We start from the raw sequence: 16,910 nt of genomic DNA, 5'->3' as shown, positions 1-16,910 counted from the left end.
AGAGGGGATTACTTCACGCCTAGCCTCATGGTCTGCTGCCCAGCTCCAGGAGACTATGCGTGGCCTTGCTCCTTCCTCCCCGAGGGTACCATTGATCTCCAAGGCAGCCCCGGGCTCCCCCTGTGTGCCAGGGCCACAGGTCAGGTACGACCACCCCCATGATGGCGAGCGACTGCGAGGGTACCACCACAGCCGCCGAGGCTGACCATGGAACAGGTACCAGGGCTGCCGCCATGGTGAGCGATGGCTCAGGTACCACGCTAGCCGCCACGGTGAGGGGTGACGACGCAGCAGGTACCAGCACAGCGGTGAGCAACGGCGCAGGTACCACGCCAACCGCCGTGGCAGGGGGCGATGGCGCCGGTACCCCGGCAGCCGCCATTGCCGGCGGCGCGGGGCGAGCAGCGGCGGCACGCGGCGTAGCAGCGGGAGTGCGTCAGCGGCGAGGGGCGGGGAGGCCGCCGCCGGGAGACTATATCAGGCGCCGGGCAGCGGGACCGGGCAAAGCCGGAGGTGAGCTGGGGGCCGCCGTGAACGCTGCCAGGGAGCTCGGCCGCCGCCGCCTCCCTCTCTGCCTCCATTCATCTCCGCGCCAACGCCGCCGCCTGCGTCCTCGCCTGCCGCCGCCGCGGTAGGCTGCCCGGCCGGCTGAGGTGAGGTGAGGCGGGGCGGGGTGTGAGGGGTAACCTGCTGAGGCGTCCCGCTTCTCCGCGCAGCCCAGCGGGTGGGAGGACTCGGCGGCCGCCTGCAGAGGCCGGGCGAAGCGAGGCAGGCCCGGCCCGGCCCGCCGCGCCGGTGGGCGCGGGGCTTGCCGCCCAGCGGGAGGCAGGTGGGCGGGCCGAGGGGCCGCTGCCCCGCGGCCCTCCCCGGCCGCGGCAGGCCCCGGCGCCAGGTGTCCGCCGGCATCCCCGCCGCGGGCGCCGGGCTCCGTCCCTGGGGGCAGCTGCCCGGCCCCCGCGGCCATCGCAGCGGCGGGCAGGCCGGCGTGGCCGCGCCGCGGCCGCGGGAGGAGGGCGGAGGCGGCTGTGTCAGGCGGTGGGGTTGGCTAGGCTCTCCCGCGGCGGGGGGCGGCCCGGCCTCCCCTCGGCCGGGCCCGCCGCCCCTCGCCTCGCCCGGCATCCGCGGGCTGCGGGCCGAGGCTTGCGTGATGCCAAGTTTGGTGTGAGTTTTTGCCCAGGCCACTCCGGCTTGGCTAGGGCCAGCTCTCTTTTGTGGGGGCATCCATTGCAGCTTTGCAATTTACGTGTTGTAGCCACACGTGTGTATATGATCTGTTACACATACATATACCTTTACATATATATATGAAAACAATAATTGCAATGCTATGATAGATGCCTCCTACAAAAGATGTCTCTGAGCGTGTGTGTGCAAATACATGTAGTCACACAGAGTCACGCACCCTTCTGTTTTCCTTTATGTGATGTGTGAGGTTTTTTGAATTTTGTTTTGAGGTAGGTTTGATTTTTCCCTCTTAAAACAAGGGGAAGCATCTTGCCTCAGATATCTGTTGATGTCACATTGCTATCCTGCTTATGGAGTGTTAAATCCAGCCTGAGAAAGTGGGTTACTCTTGGAGCTAGAGCAAAAGATTTTACTAGCATTAATGGAAAATAATATATACTAACTCACTGGTTTTATATACATATTAATGTCCTATTTAGAGGAAACCACTGAAGAGTGATCTTCAAGCTCTTCTGGGCTGTGGAGTTTTTGGTATTAATAATGAGAAGTTTGGAAAACTAGCCTGTAGTGTCGAGACACTGCCCAGCTGATCCTTGTTTTTTGTGTATGTGCATGCAGGAGAGAGGAGGAACTTTTTCTTCTTTCAGCTTAAGTGCAGATACTTGTTCTGTGTGTTGGCCTGCACCATTGGTCATAGTCTGGTATATAACCCACCAGTTTTTAAGGGCAGTAAGTATTGTGGCAGTGATCAGTGTAATAAAATCAGTGCTGCCTGATTGGAGGACCTGTAGAAGATTGCTGCAGACCAGAGTGATCGTAGTCTCACTTCTCCTTCAAACTCTTCCTATAGGAACTGAGGGCATCTTCTCTCTGCTTCCTTAACCACACTGCCACCTTTCTTGTTTAATTCACCTCTGCTTGATTTAAATACTGAAGAACTTCTCACTTCTTGTCTTAATGGTGGCCAGTAAGAAAACATTTTAGCACCTGTTTCATAGAGGGAAAACATCAGGGCAGGGAGTGGTTTATAGTATAAATGTTTAAATTCAGGTGTTAACCTCAATGATCATGTCAATTTCAATACTGTTTTATGAAAGAAAAGCTGCTGCGGACTCTAATATAGCAGACTGATGTCTAAGTTGCTTCCCTGTTCCCCTTCCCCAATCTGATCTTACTTAGCATCTGCTCTGTATGGACACAAATGTTTTACAGTGCCTTTCTTTACTGTTGTGGAAGATGAGTAATTAAAATGGGATTCTAATGTACTTTTCCAATATAACTCTCTTGAGCAATGTTTGATCAAGACACACAGTACCAAGTCTTTTTGGAGTGTTTCGTAACTAGCTCCTTTACAAAGAGGAATTACTCTGAGAAATTACTTGGAAAGTACTCTTAATTTCTTCTGTATGCATATTAAGGTAGATAATGTCTCTTCATTTCAATAATTAAAAACAGAGGTTTTGTGGGGGTTGGTTTTTTTTATCTATTAGTATTGTAAAGGTAACTCAGAATGAACTTAAAACTCTCCTTACTTATCCAAGCATCCTGTCTGTGCAGGTTGGTTTAAATAGTTTTAATTGCATACCTATTACAGTGCAGAATCTTTGCCAGTGAAAGATGGAGGAAGTTCCTGTCAGTGTTAAGGCTGACACTTATTAATGCTTTTGTTTTCATTTTTTAAATGTGAAAAATGGAAATGTTTGATATGAAATCATTAAAGGAAGGACATGGAATTTGGTGGTACTAGAGAAACTCATCAGAGTAGAAAAGCCCTTTATTAGCTTACATTCTTAGGTATAATAAGGGTTGGTGTCAGTCTTTATTTCGTACCAATCAATGAATATCAAGTAGTAGTTATCATTTAAAGGTGTTACCAATTATGTTTCTAAACTTCAAATACAAATAGTAATATTAGAGCTGAAGTAATGCATACTTAGGTTTATTTTCACATTGCTATTCCATAAATATTTCTCTAATCAAGTTACTAGCTCCTCATTTCTGCAGAGATAAATACCTTCCTCCAGACTCATGAGGTTGTAACCTAGTCATCAAATTGTATCAGCTATACATTCCAGAAAGCCATAGTCATACTTTGATCTGTGAATTGTAAAGTTTGGGGCAGCTATGGTGGAGGTGCATGCTTTTCTTTGGAACTGCTTTCAGCAATGAATGTGTCTTGGGTAATCATTTAATAAACTCTTTGAAAACAAAAAACCTTTTTCAGACAATAGAAATGTTTTTAAAAAAAAAACAATCAAGCAAAATTCAACCCTCTTAAACTTTTGCTTCCGGCTGTTACAGTATGAATTAAACAATTGTGAGTGGAGAAGCCTGCTTTAATGTGTTTCCTCTGCTGCTTTGTTTTAAATATGACTGAAATGGTATATGCAGTGTCTTGATAGCTCTTCTCTGGCATTCTTGCAGTTTTGTCTGCTATTGCTGACTTTTTTTGTTTTGAACAATAGGTTGTAACAGCATATATTTAATCATTATAAATTTAGTTGGTGTTCTCCAGTGAGCGTGAGATTTCAAAGAAGCTTTTAAAGTTCTCCCTAAAATATGTAAAAGAATCCTATTCCAAAACAGTGATGAGCTTTCAAATATTCCCTAAAATCTCACTAAAATTAGCAAGAATTGTCAGGACTAACATATCTCTTTCTTTGTTTTCAAAGTTAACTGGAAAACCTACTGGTGTTTTAAATGATACATTTATATGTACTAAACGATTCCTTGAATTGAAAATCTAGGAAGATGCACTTGTCTGAATTGTGTACTGAACTGTGTTATACAGCTATTCAAAATAGCACTTCAGATTTTTGATTTGTTTTCAAATCTGAGTTGTTCCTTTCTTGGTCCTGTACTTTGTTTTGTAGTAAATGTCTTATGATTTTATTATTACTGTAGAACAGGGTACCTGTGTATTCAGAGTGCCAGTGTCTCTCCCATCTGCTTATGGTTAGAAATTGTTTATGGGCCAGGATGAATTGAATTCACTGTTAGTCTTTTGTTTAGGCTTCATCAAAACATGTAAAGTAAGGATGGTTAAATAGGCTTCTTTAATTCTGTGGATCACTGAAGACAATAATTGGTAAAGGTGTGGTCTCTGTAGAAGATCGGTTATTGAAGCTTTTAAGGCATTTTTTCAAAAATTCAAGTACATCTGTAACAGGATAGCTTAGGTACTAGGAGATGTAGCTTGGAAGTTTGAATCTTACAAATGTGTATTACAGTGAGAAGCAGGGGAAATCTGGTATATTCACAGAAGCGTGTAAGTTCTTGAAAGGATGTCAGGATGGTTGGTGATGGGGATAAGGATAGGATGACACGAGGGAGGAGGTTGTGTGTGAATTCCTTTCCACTCTTAGAGACATTCTTGGTAACATTCTTGGACGTAGAACTTCAGTCCTGTGGTAACATGTTTACTGATAGCTAGTGAATGCACATTAACAAATTTTTTTTATAATGCAGCTGTGATATGTTGAACTAAAACAGCAGTGGCTATACCCAGACAATTGTGGGAAACAAAAATGAACCATCTGCAAGTATGAGACTGCTGAAAGCAAAGGCAAACGCAGAGCTACTTAGGAATGTGCTCTCTCTGCTAAGGAGTTTGCCAAATATTGGTTCTGATGGCAGTAGGTATGGACAGCGGGGAGAAGTGATTCATTTTGGGGAAGATGGTGTGCCCTGAGCTGCTGCTCATTTGTGTGGTCCTGTTGGAAAGCTTAGAGAAGAGGGATGTAAGTCAGTTGATGTCTGAGCAGATTCTTGAGGGCTCTGAGCAATGAAATACTCTTTTGATGTCTTATTCTTCCTTTGTTTTGGGAACAGGACTTCTACATAAACAAGAAATACCAGACCTTGCTACTTTTTTTTTCTTCTAGCTGGAACAGCCTACAAGATGCCTAACTCTTTTGTAGCTTCTTAGTCATATTGATGCTAGGATTGAATTTCTGTTTCTAGAATGCTTATTTTTCAGAGGATGGAGTTTACTTCTAGTTTTACAGTTTTAGTTCATATGTGCCTTTTTTCCATCCTTCTGAAGATGGGATGAAGACAAACATTCTCACTGCTGAGTCCAGCTGTGAGCTAGATTGGGGTAGTCTGTCTGTATGGCCTTTGTAAAGGTGAGGAAGTATTGGTGCTTTTTTGCATGGACATATGGAAATGCTTACACTTACCACTGTATTTGTGAGAATGGTGTCTGTCACCTGGGATGGTAGCTTAAAACATCTCTTCACAAAATGACTGAGCTCAGACTGACACTGAGTAATGACTTCCTCATCATGTCCGTGGCCCAGGCATGGTGTCTCAAATCCCTGATTACTTCCTTTGAACATTGTTCTTGATGTCTGTGGTATTCTTGTCATCTGACTTTCCTACTTTTCCCTTGAGAAAGGCAAGGTAAAGTTCTTTTTAGTTGTTGGTCTCCATAGCTCTTCTGGTGTTCTTTGATCCCACCCTGTTTTGGTGAGTCCACAAACTGCATTGCCTGTGAAATTCATCATTTTGTTGTACATTGTGTGCAGCTGAAAGAATTGCTCCTGTAGAACACTGAGCGCAAATAGCAGGTAAAATTCAGAATTCACTTTTATTAAATGCTGTATTTTTAACCATCTGTCATCTTCTGAAGATAATTGTAACAACCATTGGAGATAGCTGCCTGTTCCCTTTCTGGAAACAATGCAATTCTTAACCTACAGTAAGGTTTAAATTCTTACTGCTCCAAATATGATATACTTAACTGTAGTCTGATTTCGAGATTCTGATCCTCGTGCTATTGTAAATGGGCTATAAGGCCATGTAGTCAGAGACTGAAACTTATCAATTCTGTGTACTTGCTGGTCTGCAAGAAAGTTTTAAGGTTCACTGACAGGGGTCTGTTGTTGCAGTCTGTTTATTTGCTTTCCCTGCTTCACTTCTGTGACTTACTCCTACTCCTGGGAAGATCCCATGTTAATTTCTACCCCCTTTTCTGCATTTTCATTTGAATCACCCATAAAACCAAGGCAATTGCTGCTTTCTTAGTTATAGGTCTCCTGCTGCAAATTATTTTAAAAACAAAACAAAACCACCTACAGATAATTTAAAAAAGGCAAAAAGAGCTTGAATACTACTTAACCCTTGAATTTTCTACAGCTCCTCTGCTGAAAGCCATGACATCCACAGACTTAATGTGGTGTAGTCATAGTTCAGGCAACTGTTCTAGTAACTCCTTGGATATGGAGGGTATGATTGCAAAGCTTAATGACCTGCTGCTCACCGTTAGTAACCATGGATGCATGACATTTGAATTTGCATGTGGAATATTCTTGAAACAGCCATAAAGAGAATTGCTGTTGGTTGGCTGATGAGCAGTTGGCTGACCGAATCTGGGCAGCTTTGAAGTTCACCCCAGTTGTGGGGATAGGGGAGAGGACAGCACAACCAACCATTTTAAAAATAGATGCAAATGTGTACATAGGGTTACTGCAACAACAGTCTCGCTGTGGTGTTAGGTTAGTTATGTTAGGCTTGATAGACCATCAGCTGTCTAACCAGATTCAGTGGGGTTTTTTAAGTATGGTCAAGAGAAGAGCTTGCTTTATTATTCTTATCTCTGAAATCACTAGATGTATTTATGAGGTGGCCCTTCCAAAGTGGAGGGATAATGTTGGAGGAAGGTATGAAAGTTTGAAAACTGAACAAGTTGCCAAGAAACATGGGTGCCAAGGTGGGAGTAGGAGATGGTCTTCTGATAGCATGTGGCAAATAAAGCTGCAGAAAATCAGGGAGGAGGCATATATTACTACTGCCTTGTTGAAGAGGTGCCTGGAAAAGTAGGAGCCAAACCTAGGTGTTGTGGCTTAACCCCAGCCAGCAACTAAGCACCATGCAGCTGCTCGCTCACTTCCCCCCCCCCCCCCAGTGGGATGGGGGAGAAAATCAGGAAAAGTAGTAAAACTCGTGGGTTGAGATAAGAATAGTTTAATAGAACAGAAAAGAAGAAACTAATAATAACACTAATAAAATGACAATAGTAATAATAAAAGGATTAAAATATACAAGTGATACACAATGCAATTGCTTACCACCCCACTGGCTGATGCCCGGTTAGTCCCCGAGCGGCGATCCCCTCACCCCTGTTCCCCCCAGTTTATATACTGGGCATGTATTCCACATGGTATTGAATACCCCTCTGGCCAGTTTGGGTCAGCTGCCCTGGCTGTGTCCCCTCCCAACTTCTTGTGCCCCTCCAGCCTTCTTGCTGGCTGGGCATGAGAAGCTGAAAAATCCTTGACTTTAGACTAAACATTACATAGCAACAACTGGAAACATCAGTGTTATCAACATTCTACTGATACCTAACTCAAAAACATAGCACTATACCAGCTACTAGGAAGACAATTAACTCTATCCCAGCTAAAACCAGGACGCTAGGAATGGAGACTTGTGGAAGATGAACAGGAGCAAGAGCAGCATGGCTGGGTGTGTCCCAGGTGGCCAGCCAGCCACCTGAGGAGTGTGGGCTACAAGTGCTGAGCTATAAGAAGGCCTTTAAGATATTCTAAGAGCAGATGCTGTGAGGTATAAAGTGCAGGAGCGAAATTGAAGGGAGCTGAGGGTGGAGCTGGAGAACTGCAAAAACAGCTGCTCTAAAATGCTGAGGCATGGGAATGAGAGAGCAGTGACTAGAGGAGAGAGGTGGGTCTTTAGGTGTATTGGTTGGCTTTTTTTTTTTTTAAGACCCTAAGCAGGTTTGTCTTGTGTAGTGAAGGGGACGTAGAGGAAAGTGGGAGATTAGAAGGAAGAGTTAGTGTTGAGCACAGGAGAGGTCAGATATATGTCAAAGGGAGGTGGATCCAGGAAGTAACAATCCCACCTAGTCCTATCTTTCTGTCTTTTAGATATTAATTATTTCAAACACAACTGGAATGGATTTCATTTTGTGTATGGATATATTTGTCTTGAATCTGAGAAGCTGAAAGGGAAGGCATGAAAGGTTTCTTTAAGAAAAACTCAATTTTTCAAATTTATTAATAGTGGCTATTTTGAGTAGTCTCAAACACAAAATTTTAATTTAGTAAATCTCTGGCATGCTTTCCTTGTAGGAACCACTTGTACATGTTCATTTCCCAAAACTCTCTACTGAAAAAAGTGTTCTTCAAGAAACCAGCTGATAATGTCATTAAAATGAGAGACTGTAGAAAAATGTAAATAACAGGTTAGTAGTTTGTATACCTAAGAACTTTGTCTTTGATTAAATAGGCTACCTAATCAAATACCTGATTTTAATCACTTGAACAAAATGCCAGTGCTGTTACACAGGTGCTTAATTGGGCATATGCTTAAGAACCTTACATACCTAGGGTGGGTTTGGGAGTGAAACTGCATAATATATTCTCCTAATACTACTCTGTCACCTCAGTTTTGATAATTGGTAAGTTTTCTGTCCTATTTTCATTGAAGCCTTATAATTCTGTAGCTGTTAACAGAACGCATGTTTTCTCCAAATCTAACCAGCAGTTGGTTAAAAGCACTCTTTAATCTTGTTGCTCATACTTTCCTTAAGAGTATCTACATTGTATCTAGTACATCTTGGTTGCAGTTTAGTCTTTTAGAACTGCTGAATGTTAATTTTTTTATTACACATTAGAACATCCTGGATATATTTAGTTGTAGAATGAAATTTTTGATACTTTTTTAAAGACTGTATTTTGTTTTAATGAAATTAATATTTTTTCAAACTTTAATTTTTTAATTGAAAAGAAATCATGTGTGAATACTTTTTTTAATGTGGAAGACTTTCTTTTTCCTTCCTTGTTCATGTTTCATTTGACAAGAAGTTGTTTGAACCCAGTTGTGTAGACTTTTTGACCATAATTCTTGCTGATCTCCACTGCAGCTGTGTTTTATACCAGAACTGGGGAGTTGGATCCTTTATGTAGATTTCATAATTCTGTGTTATACAAGTAAATTGAAGTTAAATTGTGATGGCTAATTAGTGAATGGAAGGGATTGATTATTTTTGTTTGTTTGTTTGCATTCGAATAAACAGCTTTGATTTGCGTCTCTGATAGAAAACCAGAGCTGCATAAGCTGCTTCAAGCAGATTATGGATAATGTGGTTGGCATATTAATCCAGAGCTCTTGGTGGATGTTGACAACAATTTCTAGACCACTGCCCTGTGTTGCCTTAAGAACTTTCTATTGGGGTTTTTATAGGATATGAGTAGATGTTATTTGGGGGTTTATGCTCCATTTTTTTTTTTAAAAAAACAAAAACAAAAACCACCAACCCAAACCCCACTTCTTTTTCCTATTAGGAAAAAAACCCCAGACCCTAAACAAGAGTAAATTTATCTGAGTTGGCAAGAACTTGTATTCAAGATTGACATGTCTATATTCTCTAAATACGTGAACAAAAGCCACACTGCAGGGAAAGAGTATTTATATGCCTTAGTGCTATGATGCAGATAATGGTTTGAAGACTACTTAGGAGTATACAAAACCAAGCTTTTTGAATTAAAATGCAAGAAAACCTACCTTTAAATATGTAGGTATTTGAGCGAGGAGGGTTTGAGTTGTCTATTCAGTGTGGCAGATCACATAGTGTGTTATTGTTGCTTCTTCAAGCCTGTATCATTTTCAAGAAATCCTAATATATACTCTTTTGTTAAAAAAAACCCTTCCTGTTCCTAAAATGTCTTCCTTTTCCTGCAGTTGAGGTTCATTATATTACAAATTAGAATTAATAGAGTTTTAAGAGATGGGGATATTTATAAAACATAAAAGCTTTTTTACAATAGTGGTCTAAATTGTTAATTATGGGACAGGTTTTCTCTATGTATTTCAAACTACAAGCTCATAATAAACCAGATAGGTACTCTCTGTATGTATTTAGATGGTTAATTATCTTAGCATAGGTTTGAAATTTACTTATATTAGAAAAGGATTAACAACCTTTTTACTTATTTAAATGTTATAGACTGTATTTGGATAGACACCAGAAAAAACATTTAAAAACAACCCCTCCCAATTTAAAGTATTTGATGTTGAATAAAGAAGAAATAAAAGCAATGAAAATGTTTTGTCTATGTGACAGCTGGTAGTCTAAGCAAAGAAATATTTATGTAATTTGTCTGCTAGTAGAATTAGTGTTAGTAGAACTTAACAGTTTTAGAAGTGGCAGATGTGATGCTTTATTTTTTGTAGTTGAAGCTAGAAGACTGAAAATACAACTTTTTAAAAAATGTATTTTTATTATTTTATGTAGTTTCACAGCTTTCACCAAGCCAGGAATTGGACATCACAAGGTGGGAAACAAACATAGCAAAACAGAAATTATGTTTGTACTGCTCTGAGATGATGATTGCTGGTTTGGTGCTTCATCAGATCAGCTTCTGGAGTGTGGCTTGGGACTTCTGCAGTCCTAGCTTGGTTTCCTCTGGAACATCAGCAGCTAGTGTATATATGGAGATACATACTTAGTTTATTTATGTCTCTTCTCATGATGCTACCCCAGGCGTAGCTTACAGCTAGCCTGGGAGATCATGGTAGGATTATATTTTTAAGATAGAATTTGTTTCAAGGTGTGTGATGATTCATAAGAAATGCATGGCAGTCCTTGAGGACTTCTGTGATCCAATACTTCAGCACTTGTTTAAACAGATTAAAGCTTAGGTCAGGCACTACTGCGGTTTACTTTTTGTCCAAGTAGGCCAATACTTCATCACAGGACTAGACCTGATATGTGTCCTGTGAGCTGGGGCTGCATTAGTTGTCCTGGTTTAGCAGAAAAGTTCTGCAGGTCATGGCTTGAGCACCCCGGTGTCTGTTCTTTAAACTTCAAATTTTAATGGGAAAAAAAGCCCTTAATTAAATTATTTATTGTTAAACACAAATTTAAATCTGAAGATTGTTCACCTGCTATGTAGCTGTTGATTTAGTTTTGCACATATTTGTTATACCAGGCATGTTTACCTGTCCCAGTTATTTTATCATCAAAAGTCTTTAGTGGATTGTTTATGATTTTTTTTGAGGCAAATGAGTTGTGCAATTGAGTTGTGCTGTGTAAGTAATTGTCTACTTTCAGTACTTGTCAAGTTTTGATACAATTTGTGTTCAAATATCTCATGATCTTGGTAAAGTATTTCTCATACTGGTCTCTGAGGTAATTATTATTCGCATTTTGTAGATGAGGAGTTCAGGCAGGTCATGTAACATGTCTATGGTCACATGAAGTCTGTGCTAGAGCTGGAAATTCACCCTGATTCCTCTAAATCCTTGGCTGGCAGCCTAACGACTTAGACTATCGTTCCCCTAAGATAAAGGCACCCCAACACCAGTTTTAAGCTGTATTTAAGCACTCTGACATGCTGTAAGAAACAGTATAGCTTTTGGCTTCTTATCTTTCTGCTATTTCATGGCACTCGGTATTGAGGGTCTGTAAGGGTATAAACAGATCTCTTGATTCCTGCTGAAACGCATGTGTGAGGTGGAAGCTGCAAGTACCATGTATTTCTCCTTTATGCACTTCTAAGATGAAATAGGGGTTGCAGCTATAATTTATAATGAAATGAATTTGCAATGTTGCCCGCTTATTCTAAATTTATTTTTTTTTCCTTAATTGTAGTAATAAAGATTTTGTGAATAAGGAACTGCCTCAGTTGCACGGGAGTGTGTTCACTCGTCCTGTTAAATGTGTTTTTGTTGGTGTTCCTTGAACTGATCTCTGTTACCCTCTGGTGCTGCAGCTGTTCCTAAAAAAGGACATGCCATTTCTTGTGTAGTAGCTTGCATAATGTTGACAAGGGGGAAAGTCTACTATTCCACATTAAAGCAATTGTTGCTCATGTGAGTTTTACATACAATCTTTAATAGTGTTATGTGAAATAATATGGTTATGAAGAGTGTAAGATTTATTTTCTTTCACTTGAAACATGAAGAGCATAATTTGCCTCATTTAAAAAATAAAATAAATTTATTCCCCCCCTCCAAACACACACATCTAGTACAAATGGTCATGATGAGTTTGGTTGCATAAGGCTATGTTGCATGTGCTCAGTCAGCCTGACTGTTTGCTAACCAATTGGAGTGGTACCCCATGAGCAGAGCACAGTCCTGCAATGTGTGACAAGGATTTGACCTGACAGTTTTACAGTTGTGCAACACATGGAGGCTTAGAACAACAAAAAAGGGCATGAGAGACTGTGTGGCAGAGACCTGTGCTGTTCCTGCTGCCTCTGTGGAAAAAAATGTGTAATGCCCGTGTCAAGGAAGACTGAAAAGCTATTTTATCTTTCCCTTTTTGCATTATTTGAGACTGGCTAGATGTGGAGCCATCTGTATTTTTACTTTGTTAAAGACACTGACAAACCAATTGTGTTTTGTGAGGGAAATGTATTAATTTATTACTACTGGAAGCCATTTGGTTTGTCTTTGGTAGGTTATTTTGCCTTTCAAAATAAAGATGCTTGCATTTTGGACTGTTGAACTACTTCCTTATGCTCTGCTGTAGACTGGCATGGAACATTCTCCTTTCGTCACCTGTTTAATGCTTTTAATGTAACTTGATAACTTTCTGTGTATAGTTACTGATTTCTTCAGGGATCTAGTGAACTTACATGTTGTGAAATATTTCTGATCTTAACACTGAGACAAATTACATCACATAAGTGTTTGAGAGCTTGTCACCTTATATGTCTAATATGCTGCATGGTACAGATGATAGATGGTTATTTAGCGGGGATGCTGAGTAGGTTTTTCTTTGGTTCAGTCTTGCAGAGTGCTCTGTATTGGTTTTTTTCTGCACAACCCGTTCTCTGTAAATGATAGAAGATGAGTCAAAAGTGACTAATGTAAGTGGATAAAATCAAAGTATGATATATGAAAGTGTTAAGTAACCCAAACAGTTAAATAGAAGGGAGGTCTTTGAATGATTTTGATGGTAATTCAATGAATATATTAATTAGCAGAAAAGAGGTTTTGTCTTTTTTGCTTGTAAGCAAAGATATGGTTGTTGCTTTTGTTTTCATAGTGGTATAGTGGTTGGAATGCAGACAATCTACTGAATTTCTTATTGTGTGTTTTCTGCTTTGGTTCTGCATGATTTTATTCTAAAAAAATGTCAGGAATTATTACCTAGAGGCTTTCAGTTATAGCTTGTGGCTTTCTTGTCTCTTTGTCATGTAATAACGAAAGCTCAGCTCAATTTGTCTGTTATTCTCAGTTATCCAAGCACTTGGGTATTTTTTTAATAGTGGAGGGGGGTTTCGCCTTTCTGCCAGCATACAGAAAAGTAAATTTTTTTTCATGTGTCTGTATTCCCTTCAAGCAGAATTTACCTGGCCTGTTGCAACTAACTGGGTGCTAAAGCCTCATCCTGTTGTAGAAACAATGACATGTAATCTTACACTTCACCTCTCTTCCTGTTCTCTTGCACCATACTTGTTTCAACCTAGTCCATGGATGTGTATCATAGAATCATAGAATCATTTAGGTTGGAAAAGACCTTCAAGATCATCGAGTCCAACCATCAACCATGCCTACTAAACCATGTCCTGAAGTACCCCATCTACTCGCTTTTTGAATACCTCCAGGGATGGTGACTCAACCGCTTCCCTGGGCAGCCCATTCCAATGTTTGACAACCCTCTCAGTAAAAAAACTTTTCCTAATATCTAACCTAAATCTCCCTTGCCTCAACTTGAGGCCATTTCCTCTTGTCCTATCTCCAGACACCTGACAGAAGAGACCAACACCCTCCTCACTACAACCCCCTTTCAGGTAGTTGTAGAGAGCGATAAGGTCTCCCCTCAGCCTCCTCTTTTCTAGACTGAACAACCCCAGATCCCTCAGCTGCTCCTCATAAGACTTGTGCTCAAGGCCCCTCACCAACTTGGTTGCCCTTCTCTGGACACGCTTAAGCAGCTCAATGTCTTTCCTGTAGTGAGGGGCCCAAAACTGAACACAGTACTCGAGGTGCGGCCTCACCAGTGCCGAGTACAGGGGAACAACCACCTCCCTGCTCCTGCTGGCCACACTGTTCCTGATACAGGCCAGGATGCGATTGGCCTTCTTGGCCACCTGGGCACACTGCTGGCTCATATTCAGCCGGCTGTCAACCAGCATGCCCAGGTCTTTCTCTGCCGGGCAGCTTTCCAGCCACTCTTCCCCAAGCCTGTAGCACTGCATGGGGTTGCTGTGACCCAAGTGCAGGACCTGGCACTTGGCCTTGTTGAACTTCATATGATTGGCCTCAGCCCATTGATTCAGCCTGTCCAGATCTCTTTGTAGAGCCTAAACTACAATATTGCTGGTGTGTTTCAGAACTGTAATATTGGTGGGTAAACCATATCTGCTAGAGGTGAGGAGACCAGTGGTGGATAAATTGCTTCCCTGGCAGCAGCTCCTCTGGCTGCTGTGCATTGTAGCGTTGCTGCTACATTCAAAGGTACATATGCCTCACCTTTGGCTCTTGGAGTCCCTTCACTTGGGAACAGGAGGAGCAAATGGAGTTGGCTGGTGTCAGGTGTCTCTGCCTGCTTCTGCCCTGTTAGCAACAGCAGCACCTGGAAGGTGGGAAGAAACAGGTGGAGAATTAAGAGATGCAGCTAAGCATCTGAAAGGGACAGTGAGCAGTAGCAGGAGGAATGTGAGGGACTGGAAGAGAAGGCAAGAGAAAATCCAAATAACAGGTAAGGGGAAGGAATGAGCTGAATTTGAAAGGAAATTGCTGTGGGGAATGTGTGTATATCTAAACAATAGCATTCATGGAAAGTATTAGTGCTTTCATCAGCACAAGCATTAAAGCTGTCAGTTGTAAATGCCAATGAAGTCATGTCCAAGTTCGTTTTCTGATTTTAACAGAAAAAAAAATCCCTTTTGTAGAAGGAGCAGCCTCATCTATTCAAGCAACTTTATAGTAGTATATTATTGCTGTTAAAAAGCTTTTAAAATACAGACTTTTTAATTGCTACTGGGTGAGTTGAAATAAAAATTTCCTTTGCATTTCATTTACTTGTGTCAGTAGAACACTGAATGATGGATTAAAGGGAGGGGAGGGGACTGGAGATAAAGCAAAAAGTCATTGGACACTAGGATTTAAAATGAAATTTTAAAAAAAGACTCCATAGTGGAGACCAGGAATCATAAATCCCCTATGAAAAGCTTAGTTGTTTTGAGAGTTGGGTGATGAGTTCCTGGGAGCTGAGCGAGACAGATCAAGAGATCCTGTGTTCCTGCAGAACAGGTTCTCATGAACTTGTGGTAGCTTATGTTTGTGAGAGTTTGGGCTGTAGCTTGAAAGGAGCTGAGGGGTCTGTTTCTGTGTATAGTTTTAAAGACCTGGAAGAGCCTTAGCTGAAGAGCACTCAGTGGATTCCAGGAGCTCTTGTTCATCTTAATTTGACACCACTTTGACATGGAAAATTTGAATCTAAGAGCTTTCAGGGAGCTATTGCCACTATGGTTGGTCTTCAGTGCTTTAGTTTTTGACTTTTCACCTCCTTAATGTGTCTCTTTAGTCTGTTGTGGGCTCTTGTCTTTAATGAGCTTGTAGCATCTCCTGTTCATGTTGCCTCAAGCCTTCAAAAGACTGATTAACAAATAAGAAGGTAGAGGTGATAGTTTAAAGAAAAAAACCTAAAACATGAGAAGTGTGGTATGTTTGCTATTCAAGGACTGTTTAGATTATGTGTACTCAAGGTAAAGCTTATCTAGTTTAAGGTTCTGCTTACAATAGAGGATGCTTGAAGAGTCACGGACTTGCTAATTAAGGACATACATCCTCCTTCAGCACTGAGAAACCAGGGGTTGGCAAGAGAAACTAAGACCCTGGTGTCCTCAAATGACACGTGACCATGAAAGGACAAAAGGAGTAGGGGTATTCTTCCCCAAATGACCACTGAAGACCACCAGAGACCCCCTGCACAGGCATAGAAGACTCTGGGATGATTGCTCAAGAGAACAACATGTCGTGCTTGCTCAACATAATGAATATGCAATAGCTAGGCGGAACATATGTATTAGATAGGCGTGGTGTTTTAACTGTAGTGTATAAATATGAACTAAAAACCTCAGTAGGTGTGCTTGATTTGTGGAAATCTTCCACCTTGCATCCTGCGCAGAGTAAAGCAATGTCTCCTCTCTAAACATACTTTGTGTGTTTCGGGAGTTACTTTCTGATCAGGTAATAGTTTTGGTGACCCAGATGGGACTTCAAAACTGGATTTCAGTCAAAGCTTGCTACCACCAGAGGAATTGCAAGCTGGACTCCAGTGTGTACTGGAGGATTTTTCGGGGGACTCCTCTTGCAGTTCCCTGGTGGGTGGCAAGTGATTGACTGGAACTGTGGTAGAGACACTGCTATTTTGATATTTTGAAGTGTATCTGTTCAAGGTACGAATTGGTGGATTAATTGCAGCTGCTGGTTGGAAGTATTTTATCTCTCCTGTGTTAGTATGGTGATTACTGGATCAGGTAGAGAATTCGGTTTGGTTCGGTGTACTTGTATTTTTGGTACTATTGGTTGTTTTAAATTGTTATATTAGGTTATATTGGAGAATACTTACAAATGGGAAACTTGGCTTCCTCTGAGGAAGGGGGAATAGTTATAGTTTCCCTGTTGGGCTGTATTTTGAAACATTGGAAAAAGTTTGGTGGGGATCCTCTAACAAGGAAGAAATTGAGTACTGTACTCAATGGTGGCCAGTGTGTAAATTAGATGATGAAGAAAAATGGCTG

The 16,910-nt window shown here is 41.4% G+C and overlaps 1 protein-coding gene across 4 annotated transcripts in view; it reads left to right on the top strand.

Annotated features, from left to right (window-relative positions):
* The first annotated feature begins 310 nt into the window (after window positions 1–310).
* The window catches only part of FAM169A (family with sequence similarity 169 member A), a 47,591-nt gene continuing 30,991 nt past the window's right edge, over window positions 311–16,910 (top strand). For 2 of the 4 annotated variants that reach the window (XM_052777822.1, XM_052777824.1), the window contains exon 1: window positions 542–653. The gene's annotated coding sequence lies outside the window, so the exon portion shown is untranslated. Of the gene's footprint in view, window positions 514–541; window positions 659–16,910 lie in introns of those variants that run through there. The other 2 variants (XM_052777823.1, XM_052777821.1) reach the window with 2 other exon arrangements.

Source organism: Harpia harpyja, chromosome Z, assembly GCF_026419915.1.
Source record: "Harpia harpyja isolate bHarHar1 chromosome Z, bHarHar1 primary haplotype, whole genome shotgun sequence".
Classification (NCBI taxonomy): domain Eukaryota; kingdom Metazoa; phylum Chordata; class Aves; order Accipitriformes; family Accipitridae; genus Harpia; species Harpia harpyja.
The sequence above is the reverse complement of the archived record's forward strand: the minus strand, read 5'-3'. Positions and strand labels throughout refer to the sequence as shown.